At 44.7% G+C, this 19,117-nt stretch overlaps 1 protein-coding gene across 5 annotated transcripts in view; it reads right to left on the minus strand.

Annotated features, from left to right (window-relative positions):
* Positions 1 to 19,117, minus strand: part of SEMA5A (semaphorin 5A) — a 477,069-nt gene that overhangs the window by 312,603 nt on the left and 145,349 nt on the right. Inside the window, exon 1 of one of the 5 annotated variants that reach the window (XM_048224338.2) lies at positions 2,202 to 2,589. The exons of the other annotated variants lie outside the window; for them this stretch is intronic. The gene's annotated coding sequence lies outside the window, so the exon portion shown is untranslated. Of the gene's footprint in view, positions 1 to 2,201; positions 2,590 to 19,117 lie in introns of those variants that run through there. 5 annotated transcript variants of the gene reach the window in all.

The raw sequence follows: 19,117 nt of genomic DNA on the forward strand, positions 1-19,117 counted from the left end.
TACCCGAGACAGCCATGTTACAGAGACCGCGTGCAGGGACTCCCGGGGTCCTTTCCCACTGAGGCCAGCTTCCCAGCCATTCCCACCAAAGCACCTGATATGTGAGCAAAGCTGAAACCCACCGAGTAACTTCAGCATCACAAGAGCAAAAGAATCACCCAGTGGAGCCCTGCCCAAATTCCTAACCTCCAAAGTATGAATCTGCTACAATTGGGGAGAAAGAAGCAAAGAGGCACAGACAGACTCAAGACAGAGAATACAAATGACAGCAAGAGCAGCAATGCCCCTCATCTGAATATCGTAATCAACAGAAGAACTTTGTTTAGATGAGAATATGATCATTCAGGTTCACGTGTGTGGGGTTTAAGATGCTGAGAGAATCTTCAAGGGAAGGCAGCAGGCTGCTGAAAATCCAGGTTGGGTGCTCAGAAAAACAGGAATTTGGAGACAGCTCAGGAGGTTCGGAATGATTACATCCTGGGTGGGGCTAGGAGATCTGGACCATGGGCGACCAGTCCACTGGACTGGGGCACTGCCCGGTCTTGGCCTCTGAGACCCAGCTCAGGTCTACCAGGAATTAAGAGCAAATTCTTCCTTTGCACGTACTTTTTCCATGTGTCAGACCCAAGCCAACACCCAACCCCTTCCGATAACTGTGAACCCAGTCAGACAGACCCACTGCCCACGGGCTCGCCCTACACTGATAGCAGCCATCACTCCCGTCTCCAGCCTGACACGGACGCCTCCGGAAGGAAAGGGAGAGAAAAATCACGCCAGTGCTGGAACATGCCTTCCCTGGGATCCAGAAAGTGACAATCAGAGACGCGGGATGTGCCCTGTCAAGGGAAAGAGCAGCTAAAATGGAACATGGAGTTTGATAGTGAGGAGACAAAATTACACGTTGGCCACGTTAACCTAAGGAAAGTGCATTTAATGAGAACAGGTGATTTTTAGAAGTTTGTAATTTTCAGGCTATAACATGCTACCTCTTTTCTCAAGATAAAGACACTCTAAACAGCTGTCCCCGTAAGGTGCCAGGGAAGGGCATTCAGTCTTCACTTAGAGTGGGCTTTTCTCAGCATGCCACCCGTGAGGCTAATTTCTTGAATCTTCTTTTCCTCCGCACAGCGTTGATCTCAAAAGCAGGTCCCTGCATCCTGGACTTGGCAATTTCAACTTCCCCCGAATACGATAAAGCTCTCACCTCTTGGGGGAGCATATTTATACCAGGGATTTTAGTGCTCCGTCTCAGCACTACTGACAATTAGAGCCAGGTAATTATTTGTTCTGGTAGCTGCTCCGTGATTTAGCAGCATCCCTGGTCTCCGCCCACGTAACACCAGTAGCGCCACCGGCCCCGCGTGCGCCAACCAAAATTGCCTCCATTGCCAAATCGCCCCCGGTTGAGAACTTCTGATTTATATGGATCATAATCCCTCTCCTCTTTAGAAATTAGACAAGCTATCATCACTTGAAAGTTTATTTTAAAATACTTACACAAATCACCCAACTGACTTTGTATTGCCTTATTTCAGCACAATTCCAATACAAATGGAAGTCCCATTAATTACAACTACTTGCTACACCGGGAAATACATTAGGAAGGAACTTTCAAAGGATCAATTTCAATAAAAGGTGTTTTGGTTTCATCCTAGCACCTCTGGAAAATTAAAAATATATTAGGTGATTGAATGCTAAAAATGATTTTGCCAATAGGAAGACGCAGCACCACAGGCTAGTTTGGGCGACAAAATAAGACATTTTGGGGGCATCTACTTCAAAATCCCTGAAGCCTTCCTTTGAGTTTCCTGATGTGGGAGGAACCCTCTATAAGCTCCATCTAAATAAGCAAAACTCTGTATATAAGTGTTTGTGCAATAAATAACATTTCCCATTCACACCCACACTGCAAATGAATAGGCTTTGGCGAACAAAAAAATGACTGTTCCTTTTAGTTTAAAAAAAAAAAATGCTGTCAGATAAAAAAGAAATCCAAAGAATGAAAGCTTACACGAGAAGTTTTGCTTAGGGAACAAAGTCCAACCAGTTATTAATAAAAACAGACCTAAAATCAGCTTAATGTACTTCTGGGCAGGGGAGGCTGTGTTTCTTCTCAGCTCCAGACCTACTGTATGTTCAGAAGCGGCCAGACCCGCCAGGGCAATTCAGAATCCACAGAAACCCTCCGACCCAGCTCCTACCTGCCAGCTTGAAGAACTCTCATTGGAGAGAAGATGCCTGAGTCGGGCAGGGAGCGGAGCCACTGAGCTGCCCGAGGGGACTCAGGTAGCCGGGCGCACACCTGCCTGCCTTCCTCAGCACAACCGTCCTTGTCTCAGAGGGCTGAGGCCGCGTGGGTGCCTCTTCATTGTGAGAAGTCAGTCCATGGAAACATCAGAAACACAAACGGCACGACTGGTAGGGGGGGATGGACAGACAGCTCTTTCTGCAAGGTTGACGTTGTCATCGATCTTTCCACCTCTTGGCCCTATTCCAAGACATCTGATGAACTGCTCACCCAGAGACTAAAGGCCCGCCCAAACTGAAAGCAACATTCCACTATCCGGCACCCCCTGGCACCCCTTGACAAGGCCAAATACGGTGTCTGTTGCGCAATCATCAGTTGCTACGAGGTAAACAGCCCTGCCCTATTCAAAAACCCTCAGGATTCCTTCGAAGCTTTCCAAAGAAAGTAGTGTGCCGGGCGCCTGGGTGGCACAGCGGTTAAGCGTCTGCCTTCAGCTCAGGGCGTGATCCCGGCGTTATGGGATCGAGCCCCACATCAGGCTCCTCCGCTATGAGCCTGCTTCTTCCTCTCCCACTCCCCCTGCTTGTGTTCCCTCTCTCGCTGGCTGTCTCTATCTCTGTCGAATAAATAAATAAAATCTTTAAAAAACAATAAAAAAAAAAAGAAAGAAAGTAGTGTGCCCTTTCACCTACAACCCGTCCGCTTAATTCCATGTCCACTCCTCCCATTGCAAAGGCTTTCCCATCAGCCTCTCCAGCATAACCAGGGTCCTCAGAGTGAGCCTCGCACACACATCAGTACATCTGTTGGTGCCACAGGCCCCAGGCCGGCCTGAGCCTTTCCAAGACCCCAAGGTTCAGGCTGGTTCCCCCTTCTGCGCACACAGTGGCCGCCCACTCCAGCCCCTGTGGTGGCTTCTACACAGGAGCCACGGGCTACCAATTACAGTACCTGCTTCCTCATCACTGGTTGCATGGAGGCTCACATAACCTGTCCTGTTTCTGAGTTTGACTTATTGCATTATGGATTGAACACATCGTTACGGTCCCAAGACTATGCGTTCCAACATGCTCACTCGGCCGTCTGCATGAATCAGGAGTCGCACAGCCAACGTTCTACTTAGCATTTAGAATTCACCCATCCCTTGCCCTGAGCAAACAACACCAGGAGGTGCTTTGTGCAGTCCCTTGGCACGTGAGACAGGAAATGAGTCAACAACCCACTAAATTTGAGGTGAAGAGGTGAGATCACTCTATAGCTGAGAAGGCAGAGGCTCAGGCAGGGTCAAGGATCCTACAGGTGAATGAAGGTGAGACCAGGTAAGGGAGTGGTGGCCTCGAACCAACCACACTGAAGGGGGTCACCTGTGCTCAAGGGACAGCCCTCCAACACAGCGGGGCAAAGACGCACAGTCCACAGTCCAGGCAAGAACAGTCAAGCAAGTGAAAGTCTGCCTCTTGATAATCGTCAACCAGAAGTCGGAGCAAAGTCTCAGAAAACACAGGAGAACGAAGACAGAAGCTATGGCTTCTGAAGACGTTCCAGGGACAGTGTTCGGAAAAAAGGAATGAGCAGATGATCCAGGAGGATCAACGCACGGGCTGTGTTCAGGTCTGGAAGGCACGTATCTTGAATGAATCTACGGTCTTTCTTTACGAGAGTATCAACTATTGTAGGTGCTGAACAAGAAATGGGATTAAACGAAGAATCAATAAAACAATAAATTTACGTTAATGCACAGTGCTCGAGTAAATAGATTCTTCTAACCTTTTTCAAAACCAATAACTGAACATTTTATTCTTTGGGAAATAAAGTGAAATTAAAGCCTCCTTGTTATTGCGTTGAGTCTATGAGGAGAATCACCATGTTCCCCAAACATACCACATCTTTGATTTTTAACATACATTTTTTTGGTAAAAACTGGATCCTTTTTATGTTATTTTAACCCATGTACCTTGACTGCCAAGTTTCAGCGAAAAAGATTTCCCATAAATGACTTTGAGAAACAGTTTAGGCAAACACGGACTGCGCTGACGTACCGGGGGCACCACTGGCTGCCACCTGCAGATAGCTGGATAAGAAGGTGGTTCTGTTCCGCAGACTGTTATCCTATCTGAACTGAGATAAGATGGAGTTTTATGACTATATAAAATGACCTCATGATATAAATTGGGAAAAAACAACATTAAACGATTTTTATACATTTCAATAATGGTTCAGCTCCAGTGACCTTGTTTTATATCTCTCTTCAAAGGGAACTGTTATTACCGTTTTGCCTTTTTCCCCTTGTTTAGCTCCAGATTGCCTGGAGGAACCATAAAAATAAATGAAGTCCATTAGATAAAATTATTATTTACACAAAGGCAATATTAATTTTATCTGTCAGCAGGTTTTCAAACTAAGTGAAAGTTCACTCAATCCACTTCTGTGCTAGCTAAAGCAACCAGAGGCCCGGAAGGAAGGAAGGAAGGAAGGAAGGAAGGAAGGAAGGAAGGAAGGAAGGAAGGAAGGAAGGAAGGAGAAGAGGAAGAGGAAGAGGAAGAGGAAGAGGAAGAGGAAGAGGAAGAGGGAAAGGGAAAGGGAAAGGGAAAGGGAAAGGGGAGGGAGGGAGGGAAGGAAGGAAGGAAGGAAGGAAGGAAGGAAGGAAGGAAGCAAGCGAGCGCCTGGGTGGCTCAGATGGTTAAACGTCTGCCTTCAGCTCAAGTCATGATCCCAGGGTCCTGGGATCGAGCCCCACTTCAGGCTCCCTGCTCAATGGGAAGCCTGCTTCTCCTTCTGTCTCTGCCTGCCACTCCCCCTGCTTGTGTGCACTCTCTCCCTGTCAAATAAATAAATACAATCTTTAAAAAAAAAAAGAAAAGAGAGAGAAAGAAAGAAAGGAAGGAGGAAAGGAAGGAAGACAGGGAGGGAGGAAGGAAGGGAGAGAAAGAAAGGGAGAGAGAAAAGAAAGAAAGGGAGAAAAGAATGAGGGAGAGAGAGAGGGAAGAAAGAAAAGAAAAATAATGGGCCCTTCAAGGCAACACAACTATATCAACAATTTCTAAAAGATTTATCCAGAGACCTTTCCCCAAGGCAGGAAATTCAATATGGACACAATAAGAAATCAAGTGATAAATGACTCATGGTGGATAAATTACTGTTCACAGCTCCCATAGGTTTTAATTTTTTTAAAGATTTTATTTCTGTATTGAAGAGAGAGAGACAGCACAAGCAGGAGAAGCAGCAGAGGGAGAGGGAGAAGCAGACTCCCCACTGAGCAGGGAGCCCCATGCAGGGCTCAATCCCAAGACCCAGGGATCATGACCCGAGCTGAAGGCAGACGCTTCACCGACTGAGCCACCCAGACACCCCCCACCCATTGGTGTTTAGTTCACCTAAGCAGGACCTGGAGTGCCACTTTTTTCCTTGTCACCCAGAAGGTGCAACATGTATGCCAACATGCAACAGTATGCAATGGTGGCAGGAGAGAAGGACCCACCGTTGTGTCTTCATGACTGACCAGCATCACCCGTCACCTCGTCACTGCCAACCCAGCGAGTTCATGCAGCTGGGTATCTCCGCGGCATTTGCGCCCACTGACTATCCCCTTGAATATCTCCCAACCCCCGCCCCCCTGGTTTCCTTAACACGCCAGTCTCCCTGTGAGCACATCCAGGACTCTCACTTCTCAGTCTTCCCTTGAAATAAAGGTACACCCCAATCTCCCCTGAACATTCATTTCTTCTCCATCTGCACACTCCCAGGGGCCTGTGTCTTCAAACTCACATGACTTTACATACTTTCCAAAACCTGGTGACTTCCAAATCTGTCACTCTCTTCGAGACCTCTGCACATAACCCAGATACATAAATCAAAATATACATTTTCACACAAATATGGTAGAGGTACTCACCTAAAGGTGACCTCATTATCTGTCCTTACCAACTGCCTCCTTCGTGCCCATTTCCTCTCACGGTTAGCTACACCGTTTACTCAGATATCAGACCCATCGTCTGAGGACTCACCTGCCATCTTCTCCCTCCTTCATCTTTCCAAAGCTCCCCTGGCATCTCGTCACTACATCTTGACAACTCTTTCCCTACCCATATCCAGTCATGCCCTCCACACCACCTGAACCAACCCCTCTATTTCTCCCCTGTCCAATGTCAGATATTTCTTGATGGGTTTCCTGACTCTCTATCATTAAGTTTCATCTCAGAGTTCACGTTCCTCACCTGGCCCCACTGTACATCAACACTCATCTCGATTACAGCCTTAATCACTGGAAACCACCATTACCTGTGCTTCTGTCTCACTCTAAACAAGGCTGTGGAAAATCTCAACCTCTGGACACTACGAGACATAGGAGAGACAAACAATCACTGCTAAAGAAATGAATTAATGGGGGCGCCTGGGTGGCACAGCAGTTAAGCGTCTGCCTTCGGCTCAGGGCGTGATCCCGGCGTTGTGGGATCGAGCCCCACGTCAGGCTCCTCCGCTATGAGCCTGCTTCTTCCTCTCCCACTCCCCCTGCTTGTGTTCCCTCTCTCGCTGGCTGTCTCTATCTCTGTCAAATAAATAAATAAAATCTTTAAAAAAAAAAAAAAGAAATGAATTAATGGTGAAAAAAATAATGCAAATCCACGAACACCTCTCCACCTTCCTCACAATGTTTACACCCATCAATATGCTGCGCACGCTCTCCTTTCGTCCGTGACTCTGCTCGTCGCTGTCACAGATGTTTGATTCCTCTATTAAAATTCCCTGAACATCTGGTCCAAATACAAGGATTCCCATGGTTTTGAGGAATGTCCTTTCTAAATGTCATAATTTTCCAATTAATGGTCAAAGGGATGAAGGGATTATTATAGGCAGAGCGGCCGAGAAGAGGAAGTCTCCTGGGCCTCGAAACACGAAAGCACATGGAAGACATAACCAAAGTGCGTGAACCCTGAGGGGATCGAATAAGCTACTCTGAACACCATAACTCCTTGGAAACACTTGAAAAGTCAGAGGACAGAAAAAGGAGGATATTATAATTTATGGGAGAAATGATTCATCAAATTCATTATTCTACGGTGAAAAATACCTTGAAATATTATCAAATATATTTACATAAAATGGACTGCTGGTACACTTGAAAAAACCAGCATTATTTAATGAAAAGTCTCCTGATTTATTGTTTTCAGATTTTAGTTGGGAACGACTTTTGTGTCTGATATCCAACAACACCTATTCAGCCCAATGGATCCGATATGTCACGTTGATACAGCTGAGTTTATTCAAATCTGTCACTATCTTCAATCTGAATAAAATAAAAAACAAAGCAGGCCTCAGGAGCACTGCAGACATCCTCCCCACCCATCCGTGGCTCCACTGTCCGTAGTCCCAGCCACCTGCGGCCAACCAGTCCAGAGGCAGATGATCCCGCTTCCGACATACAGTTAGAAGGTCAACAGTAGCCTCACAGGACGTCACAGTGCCTACACCACTCACCACATTTCCTCGCATCAGACAGACATTTCCTTACCTCACACCATCACAAGAAGACAGCCGAGTATAGGACGATAAGATATTTTGGGAGAGACCACATTCACATAACTTTTATCACAGTATGTTGTTATAATTGATCTCTTAGTATCAGCTGTTGTTGTCAATCTCTTACCATGCCTAATTTACTAACTGAACTTTATCATCGATATGTATTATAAAAAAACATAGAATATATAGGATTCGGTACTATTTGTGGTTTCAGGCATCCACTGAGGGTCTTAGCACATATCCCCAGAAATAAGGGGGGGGGACTACTATAATTGTGATTTTGGGGTCAGTTTATTAAAAACAAGAATAAGTGGGGCGCCTGGGTGGCTCAGTCGGTTAAGCATCCGACGCTTGATTCTGACTCAGGTCATGATCTCTGGGTCTTAGGCTCCGCGCTGAGCATGGAGCCTGCTTAAGATTCTCTCTCCCTCTCCCTCTGTCCCTCCTCCTCTGTTCACTCTCACTCGCTCTCTCTCTCTCCCTCTCTTAAAAAAAAAAAGTAAAATAAAAACAAGAATAGGAAATCATCACTAAAATGAAAAAAAACTAAGACATATCATATCAAAATCAGAGATTCCACCAATCAGAAAAGAAGAAAATTTAAGAAACTGCAGAGAAGGTTCTGTGCTTCTGCACAGTAAGAGTATATCTCTTTTTTTGCTAAGCTAAACCTGTAAAATCAGTATGACCATTCCTTCCTATTTCACAGATATGGAGACTCAAGGAAGGAGGCCTCCCAAGGAAACAGAAGAACTAAAAACTTTCGCAGGTAAGTCCCTGGCTACGAAGCCCAGGTTCACCCCGCTGTTCTGCAGATGCCACCGCCGTCTTGCCCACGTTCCTGCACTGGTCACTTACTGACTAGGGACTGGGAGCTGCGGGATACCCTGGCTGAAAGGATCAGAAGATGCTCATTTCTACCAGCCGACGTCGTGATCGGCCTGTGTATGTGTTTCCGTGGGGACAGAGATTTCACTAAATAACTTGCTGCAGCATGATTCACCGATGTTAGAGCCAGAGTCCTCCCTGAGCAAGATTTAGTCCAGCCAACGATAAAGAGCCGCAGCCTCTGCACATCAGGGATAGGCTTCCCGGTGTCCCGTGTCATCCTCTGGCCACTACCCCACACCCTCTTGGGGGACTCATGACATAGGGAAAGATCCATCACCTGGTGAATAGACATTCCTCCCTCAGCCTCCTCCCCCTGTCCCCAAACTGCAACTTCCATCTGCTTGTCACCTCTACTTGAGTGACAAAGAATTACCTCCAACCCAACATGGACCAAAGGAACCACTGACTCTCCCCAAATCTGATTCCTGCCTCAGTTCACAGCTAGAGGCATTTAGTTTTCCCTCATTTCCCCACAGGACACTGTAAACCATCAAAGAACTGTGCCAACTGGATCACGCCCCTGTCCTCTTCCCTTGTCTCCACAGCTGCAGTCCCAGATTAAACCGCTTCATCTCTCACCTGGACTCAGCAGGAGCCCCTCTAGTCAGTCTTGGGGCTTTTCACTCTCGCCGCCTCAACAGTCCATTCTCTATGTTGTAACCGGAGTAATCTTTGTAAGGAGTCCGAAAAAGTCTAACTCATAGAAGCAGAGAGTAAAATGGTAGCTGCCAGGGGCTGGGGTGGTGGGAGAAACAGGGAGAAGTCAATCGAGGGGGACAAAGTTCCAGCCAGGCAGGATGAGTAAGTTCTGCCCATCCCGAGTAGAGCACAGTGACTATGGTTAATGAGACTGTATTGTAAACTTGAATTTGTTAGGAGAGAAGACCTTAAATGTCCACACACACACACACACACACACACACGTAACTATGTAAAGTGTGGATGTGTTGCTTAGGGAGAATCACTTTATACTGTATACATATATCAAAACATCACACTGCACATCGTAAAAATATTCCATGTTTGTCATTACACCTAATAAAGCTGGGAAAAAAACTGTAATAAAAGAATCTCTGTATTTTTAAAGGAATGTATGTAGCTGCAGTAAGACTATATTAAAGGGGGGTAAGAGTTAATCAGATTAGGTGTTTTCCCTGTTTAAAGCCTCAAAATAACCTCCGTTCGCAACCTCCCACAAATGCAAACCCTTGACCCCAACCAAGAATTCCTTTGGCGTCGGCCCCACCCACTTCAGCACCTTCGACAGCACCCTCGGGTCCCATGCCCAGGTCACACAAATGTGTGTGCGCGCACACACACACACGCACACACATACATGCCTGGACCTCCTCTCTGGTCCTTTTACTCACCAATCTCATCACCTTTCAGACAGCACCTGTTGGCATGTGGGTCCGGAAGTCTTTTCTCTAGGTCCTTCCAAACTGCCTCCTTTCTCATTCTCTCAAATGTCACCCACTGAATGGCATCCCCGACCAGGCCAGCTACAGCACTGTGTCTCACTTTCCACCAGATTCTGTGATTTTTCTCTTCTTGTCACTTCAAGCTACTGGAAATCACTCAACTGACATATTTGTTTATGGCCTGTTTAACCTACTCAGATATAAGCCTTGAACTAAGCATTAGTTCTGTTCATTTGATATCCCCAGGGCCTAGAAGATGGTATGACACATAATAAATATTATTGACTGACGGACTAGGTACTAGAGGGGATAGAATCCAAGACGGTCTTTGTCCAAGTGATGGAAAACGTCACTGTGCAGACCCACACTTTCTGCCAGTGCCACTGAGTAGTGCTCATGGCAAGTTTCAGGAGAATTTCTATGGAAAATGACAAGTTCACTGGCAGGGAATCAGCCTGTTAGGTGAGATTTCACAAGAACAAGTCAATGAAGACCCTGAATTCACGACGACAAAAGCATCGAATGATTAGCACATAATGCGATGCTGTGAAATGCAGACGTGCTGTGAACATATGGTATTTTATTCTTCAGTTCATTAGCCAGAGATGTATGTGGAAAGGTCATCCAGGACACCATGAGAAAGGCCTCCATCACTGAAAAGTCATCTCTAAGTGTTTTAAGCCCCGTATTTCAAAATATTAAAAGCCAAGCGATGGTGGGTGTGTTCGTGAAAACGCAAAAGCAAGGATTTCTAAGTTTAAGTCCAGACAAAAGAACGTCAGGTTGCATCAATTTGACAAGTCATTCCCCAGCGGTGAAGGGGGTTAGACAGAGCTGCGGGAGGTCTGATTTCTGCTCCTATCTTGCAAAAGGTGAAGAACTGCCTACAACTTCCCAGTGACCCGCCCCGCCCCCCCAACAGGTGGAGGAGAAGAGCACTGCGGGGACGCCAGTCCACACTCGGGACCCAGAGCACCTGGGTCCCCACTAGCTCCAACACGAGCCTCAGGCCTCAGGTGCCACCATCTGTAACATGGAGATCAAAACCAGGGCTCAAAATTAGATGAGTTTATCTGATATGACACAGAGTCATCCCTAGCAATTAGGAAGCCCCCAAAAAGTTTAAATCAATAGAAACAAGTAAGAACTACTTACAAAAAGATAAATGTGTTTGATATCTTACAGAAATAAAAATCTCAGGGCGCCTGGGTGGCTCAGTTGCTTAAGCGACTGCCTTCGGCTCAGGTCATGATCCTGGAGTCCCAGGATCAAGTCTCACGTCGGGCTCCCTGGTGAGCAGGGGAGTCTGCTTGTCCCTCTGACCCTCCCCCTCTTGCACATTGCTCTCTCTCTCTCAAATAAATAAAGTCTTGAAAGAAAGAAAGAAAGAAAGAAAGAGAGAGAGAGAGAGAGAGAGAGAGAAAGAAAGAAAGAAAGAAAGAAAGAAAGAAAGAAAGAAAGAAAGAAAGGAAGGAAGAAAGGACTCTAAAAATCAAATGAGTGCCTTCCTATCTATCAGGGGATGACAAAAGCAGGTCAGTTGTTTCAGAGCATAATTCGACACCTGCCCAGGAGACGCATCAGCATTGTTCATACTTGCAAAACACTGAAAGCAATACAGGTGTCCACTAAGAGAATGCAAATTTGTGTGGCATATTAGATCACAAGGAACACGAATGGACACCAGCCGCACACAACATAAATGAATATTAGATACATAATGCTGGGAGAAAAAAAAAGTCAAGGATAATATAGAATATAGTAAATCCATATTTACTGCAAATTTTAAAAAGTGAATAATATTTTGAATTTGTCACAGGTATATGAGAAAGCAAGGAAATGTCCACAGAAACTTCACAGCAGTACTAACGGGAAAATGAATGGATGTTGAATGGGCCGCAGAGGTCAGTCTGCTCCTCATTGACTTCCCCTATCAAGCCACCCAGATCAAATTCAAGCACTCACTAATTCTGCTCGCGCCCCACGCTTCCCACATCCACCCTTCAGCCTCAAACACAGGCTTCCTGGTCTGTATGCGAACCTCAAGGCCCTCCGAGCTCCAGATCAAACACCAATGCTCCTACTCATGTGACCATTTCCCCACTGAGAAAGCAAGGGCACCTCGTCCACACCTCTTTAGGCTGCTAAAGCCATGGCCCTCAGGTCACTCTGCCACAGACTCTGGCTTCTTCTGCCTCGTGACATGGCATCCCTGCGGTGTAGCAGGGTCATGCAAGGACAAAGCACCCCCCCATTACTGTAGCCCCTCAAAGATATCACAGTATCTGCACATAGAAAGTATCTAATGTTTGTTGACCGAATGCACCAACCGACCATTAACAAATACTGGAAAGAAGTGGCAGGCTAATATAGAAGGGACACTGGGCAGCAGGTGAATTTTGAAAGTACAGGAATTATGTGAATGTACTGGAAATAAAAAGATAGAACTTTTCACAGAGAAACGGAATAATGTCTCAGGGTAGAATTTACTGAGAATGGAGGTAAGATAGCAAATGCATTTACCTGTCTGAAATGCAAAGACCAAGTTATTTGTAATGAGATCAATTAAATTATGGCCCATCCATACTATTAAATATGACGCAGCTTGTAAACCCAATGTAGTAAAACTCCACACGCTGACATAAACATATGCACCCTTATGTCCATCGCAGCATGACTTACAACAGCCAAGCTATGGAAGCAACCAAAGTGTCCATGGATAGATGAATGCAGAAAGAAGATCTGATACAGACAGAGAATATCATTCAGCCATAAAAAGAATGAAATCTTACCATTTGCCACAACACGGATGGACCTAGAGGGTATGATGCCCAACAAAATGGGTCAGATGGATAAAGACAAGGAACATATGATTTCACTTGTATGGGAATCTTAAAAACAAAATAAATGAGTAAACAACACAAAACAGAAACAGACTCATGGATACAGAAAACAAACTAACAGTTACCAGAGCGGGAAGGTTGGGGGAGGGTGACATAGGTAAAGCAGATTAAGAGGCACAAACTTGCAGTTATAAACCAAGTAAGTCGTGGGGGTGTAATGCACACTGTAGGGAATACAGTCAATAATACTGTAATAACCTTGTATGGCGTCAGGGGCACCTGGGTGGCTCAGTTGGTTAAATGTCTGAATTCGGCTCAGGTCATGATCTCAGGGTCCTGGGATCGAGTTCCGCATCAGGCTCTGGGCTCTGCGGGGACTCTGCTTGCCCCTCTTTCTGCCCCTCCCCCGACTCATACGCTTGCTCTCCCAAACAAATAAAATCTTAAAAAAAATAATTTTGGAGGTTCCTCAAAAAGTTAAAAATAGAGCTACCCTACAACCAGGCAATTGTACTACTAGGTATTTACCCAAAGAATACAAACATAGTATTCTATGTTTGGGCACCTGTACCCCAATGTTTAAAGCAGCAATGACCACAACAGCCAAACTATGGAAAGAGCCCAGATGTCCACTGACAGATGAATGGATAAAGATCTGTATCTGTAGATACAGATATAGATATATAGATATATAATGGACTATTACTCAGCCATCAAAAAGATGAAATCTTGCCATTTGCAATGACATGGATGGAACCAGAGGGTATTATACTAAGTGAAATAAGTCAACCAGAGAAATAAAATTATCATATGATCTCATGTGTATGTGGAATTTAAGAAACAAAACCAAGGATCATAGGGGAAGAGAAGGAAAAATAAAATAAGATGAAATCAGAGAGGGAGAAAAACCATAAGAGATTCTTAACTATAGGAAACAAACTGAGGGTTGCTGGAGGGGAGAGGGGTGTACCTGGGTGATGGGCATTAAGGAGGGCACATGATGTCATGAGCACTGGGTGTTACATGCAACTGATGAACCACTAAATTCTACCTCTGAAACTAATAATATACTGTATGTTAATTAAATGAATTTAAATAAAATTAAATTTTAAAAAAAAAAAAAACTGTGTATGGTGACAGAGGATGACCAGCCTTATCATGGGGATCGTTTCATAATGTATAGAAATCCAGAATCACTAGGATGTATGCATGGCCTATGTCTATTACACTTCAATTTTTAAAAATCTAATAATTTCATTGATTGAAAAAATAATAAAGTATACACATTTATTTTTCTACACAGAGATAAATGAGAGAAAGGACCAACCTATGACTAAAATAAACTAAATAGGCATCTGGGTGCCTCAGCCAGTTAAGCATCTGCCTTCGGCTCAGGTCATGATCCCAGGGTCCCAGGGTCCCAGGGCTCCCTGCTCAGCGGGGAGCTTGCTTCTCTCTCTCTCTCCCTTGGTCCCTCTGCACTGTTCCTGCTCTCTCTTTCCGAATAAATAAAATCTTTTAAAAAATAAATAAATAAGTAAACAAACAAACAAACCAAATAATTTCCATTTATATGTTTGTAGATGCAAAGAAACCTGCATTAGTCCTAGGAAGTGGAGGTATTTCATTTGCTTCCAGGTAACTTGAATTTCCAACAACCTTTTATTTTTTTAAATAATTTAAAGTGAGTAAAAACATTCAGGTTTAAAACAAATGAGTGTAGTAAGATGACCTTTATGGATTAACTCACGGACAGGAGCCCTAATGCGCGTATCTAGATTCCGTTCAGGCTGACTCGGGGGTGTAGGGGGGAGGACATCGTGGGGAGAGCGGCGGCAGGACAGAGGCAGTGCAGGTGTGAAGGAGGGATGGTTAGAAGCCACAGATGCTGACAGAGCAGAGGCCAACTTCCCCTGAGTATTCACCACAACCACAGGAAACTCCTATTCTCATTTACAGTCCAGGGAGGAAGAGTTAGGCACACAGGCATGAACTGGCAGTCAGTGACAGACATTTCTACAGCTGGGACCTCCCACTCCTTTCCTTTCTAGATTCATTTTCCATAGGGGGAAAAAAAAACTTCACTCTTGCCTAAGGAAATTGGTTTTATCAGCCTTGACTGATAAACCATATTATGCAAAGCTCTCTGCTTACACTGAAGAGAAATGCTCAGTCACACAGGCATTGATAAATGGTTTCCATCCTGACGCGGCTGTCCTGGGTTTCTGTCCTCTAATCCGCCACTTTAGCTCGGTGAGTAACACATCCCTGTGAATCCATTACAGGAAAGCTAGCACACCCGTTTGTTTTGTTGAGAAGCACTAGGTCGTGTTTCCGGTTAAGAGTAAGAAGAAAGTGATGTACTCTCTCTAACATCAATGCGAGAGGCAAATATTATGCTTAAGCCCACCGTTCTGGAAAATTCCTGCAGTTCTCTCTGGTTACAACCACAGCACCACAAACAGCAGCTCATCAACCACGGAGATGAGACTGGAGGTGATGGGGTGGTGCTTTTATGCACAAACACTCATTCTGGAAAATCAGATGTTCCAGGCACAGAGCTCGCTGGCTAAGGACACCTGCTCATAGGGAATCACACACAGAGCCATCTAGCTCGGTCACTAACCCCAGATCTCAAGGGACTGGCAAGTTGTGGAACAAAGCTGCCTGCTTGAGAAGTCCAAAAAAAGTTTGCCTCTACCTGGTGAAATCCAGGATTGGCTGGATGGCCATTTTTAAAACACAATCATGAGGCAGCTGGCGGTGGCTACGGCTGTTTAACTGAACAGTTTACTGATCTGCCACACCAAAACACACCCATACAGACACTGGAAAACCTTAAGGGCCTTAAAAGGACTCATACACTTTGCCGAACCTGCTCCAAAAGCATTCATCTTTCAGGTCAGCAAAGACTGGCCTTGAAATATATGGTTAAGTGTCACAATCATGATTTAATGGAAGCTTCTATTTGGAGAGAAGAAAATGGCTTCTTACAAATTAACTACATCGGGAAGACAGACTATCTGTAAAAGAAATGACAAGGCCGCAAGAAATAATATTCAGTGTATTGGCAGAAAATAAACTGTGTGTGGCACATATAAACAAATTCACACACGTGGAGGAAGGGCACACCCACGATGCATGCTCACAGGCTTGCACACACACATTCTCACAGTGAAATGTAAACTTAGAAACAAACACGGGCAGCCTGGTCTCCGTGTCTGACTGTAAATGGGATGTCAATCCCAGCTCTGCCTCTTGGTGGCTGTGTGCCCTCTGTTTCCATCTCCGGGTGGGGACCACCTCTGTGCCTTGCTCTGTGGTCTGTGAAGATTCACTGTTCTCCTCAACATGAAACACTCAGAACAACGCCAGGCCCACGGTACGTGCTCAATAATTGTTAGATACGACAATGTGGATCTTCACTGTTACCACTAACATCTGGAGGAAAACACACCCAATCGTTAGCATGTTCTGAGATATGTGGGTCTGCGTAATTGTTTCTTACTTTGGGGGATGGTTTCTGCAAGTTTACTGCAAATGGGAATGTGTGATTACCATCATCAGAAAAAAATTACATGTATTATTTGCTAAGAAAATGCTACAGAGAAGAATCAAGATGAATTGACATAAGCCCCCTCACTGATTCATTTCCCACCCCCCAGGACAGAAGAAGTTCTATCTGTTAAGTCCAGCCTGGACACATTTGTTACACGTGGTTGTGCTTGGAAACCAGCAAGAATCGGAGCGATGGTGTCAAAGACAACCTTTAATTCTTTTTAAAAGGACCAGAGTTCTTTTCTCTAATCAGGGCTAGAGGGCCAGCACCCTCAGAACTCCTGTGGTGTATGGGTGGTCCTATTCTAAGGGGAGAGCTGATCAGAGCTATAATCCCCAGAGAAAAATCAAATCAAAAGAGATGCTATGCCCAATTCTCTAGAGGAAACTCCACACAGCCAACGATTTTACTCACAGCAGGAATCCAGAATTTAAATTCGATGTTTTACCTAAACTCCACGCTGATGAAAGACCTACTGACTAAGCAAGCACAAAATAAAACAAATCAAGAAAAACAACATGATGTTCCGAAGCCTAGGGAAAAATATGACAACAGTGTGGCATCAAATGCCAGATCAAATAATGAATGCTGGTAGGGGTCCACCTTACCTTTCTACGTGGAACTCAGAGCTAAAGTGTTCAAAAGCACCGTTGCCAGAGTCTTCAGTAATCTTGTGAGTGTCCTCCACACGCCACAGTGAAGATAAAACACAATGAATTCATAACCCTTCAAACGCTTAGTTTGTTGTCCAACATCTTTCTCTAGTGGTTAATGGTGATTCTCACAGATTAAAATAGGAGAGGTTCCAGGAAGAGGCAAGAGTACAGACACACTGGGGCGCCTGGGTGGCTCAGTCAGTGAAACGTCTGCCTTCAGCTCTGGTCACGATCCCAAGCTCCTGGGATCGAGCCCGAGTCAGGCTCCCTACTCAGCAGTGAGTCTGCTTCTCCCTCTCCCTCTGCCCCTCGTCCTGCTTATGTATTCTCTCTCTCTCTCACTCTCTCAAATAAATAAAATATATATTTTTTTAAATTTGAGTGCAGACACACTGAAGAAACAATTTCCCAACAGATGAGAGTCACAGTGGAGAAGAATTGAACATGGCTGGATACTGAAGAACTCCAAGTCAGGTGTGCCAGGGACCAACCCCTTAGCCTCCAGGTGAAAAGTCTCCCCAGTTTACCAATTTTATCCACAGAAACGTTACCATTTTCTGCATGCAATGACATGAAACCCTTTTGAAATAAACTAGGACAGCTTGAGAATCACAGACGTGGGTTTAATCCAGACAAGAAACTATGATTCAAAGAACTCAACCTTCTAGCCCAAGGTTACCGTCAGGCTAGAAAGCAGTGCCAGAACTTGAATTCACTTGGGTTTGACTCAAAACCACTGTGCAGTCCTAGTCCCCAGTGCTCTAGATTGCTGACGATGCTGCAACCATAATTTACCAACACCAATGGAGAAAGCACCACATTTTTTAAGCTCTGTAACGTGTGTGCTATATCTCAAATGTAAGATGCTACTCAAGTATTTGTGTCTGTAAAAATTCTAATGACACAGTAATTTCATTCCTAGGTATATACCTAAGAAAAATAAAAATATATGTCCATACAAAAATTTGTACATGAATGGTAATAGCAGTGTTATTCATAATGGTCCAAAAAAGTAGAAATAATCCAAATGCCCATCAACTAAATGGATAGAGAAATGCGATATATCCTGCAGTGTAACATCACTCAGCTAGAAAAAGGAACAAAGTGCTGACACATGCTACACCACGGATGACCCTTGAAAACATTATGCTAAGGGGAAAACCAGTCACAAAAGGCCACATATTGTTTGACTGCATTTGTATGAAATGTCTGCCAGAGGCAAATCCATAGAGACGGAATACAGATGAGTGGTTGCCAGGGGTTAAGGGGAGGGGGGATGGGGAGTTTTCATGGATAGGTACAGTGTTCTTTCTGCAGTGATGAAAATATTCAAAGTTAAGCAGTGGCTGTTGCACAACTCTAAGAATATATGAAAAGTGCAGTAAACCTTAAAATGATGAAATTTATTGTATGTGAATTATAAATCAAGCTGTTATAAAAAGCCAATTCTAAACTCCAACTCAGGCTACCAAGTTCCAGTAGCAGAAGCTAAAGGTAAAAAAGAAAGTTGGGGTATGGCTCATTCCAAGAGGGGACTTTGGTGTATCTTTCCAGTTTCGGGGAAGAGGGGCCTCGGCAGTGGCATTACATGATAGTGGTGACTGGGGAGCCAGGAAGGAGAGGGCTCTTCGTATACCAAGCTTTTCATTGGCCAAGTTCCCATTAGCCTGACATAGATGGGGAGCAGGGATGAGCTAACTGGTCTACGTAAAAAGTAAAAGAGCCATAGAGAAACCAAGATGAAATTGACATTTGCTTTGGAGGGCAAAGCAAATTTGTTATTAAGTTTTTATTTTCATTCCAGTGTAGGTAACAGACTTATATTAGTTTAAGGTGTAAAATACAGTGGTTCAACACTTCATACATCACCCAGTACTCATTACAAGTGCCCTCCTTCATCCCATTTCACCCATCCCCCTACCCCCTACCCTCTGGTAACCATCAATTTGTTCTCCAGAGTTAAGAGTCTACTGGTGCCT

Source organism: Ursus arctos, unplaced genomic scaffold, assembly GCF_023065955.2.
Source record: "Ursus arctos isolate Adak ecotype North America unplaced genomic scaffold, UrsArc2.0 scaffold_15, whole genome shotgun sequence".
Lineage (NCBI taxonomy): Eukaryota > Metazoa > Chordata > Mammalia > Carnivora > Ursidae > Ursus > Ursus arctos.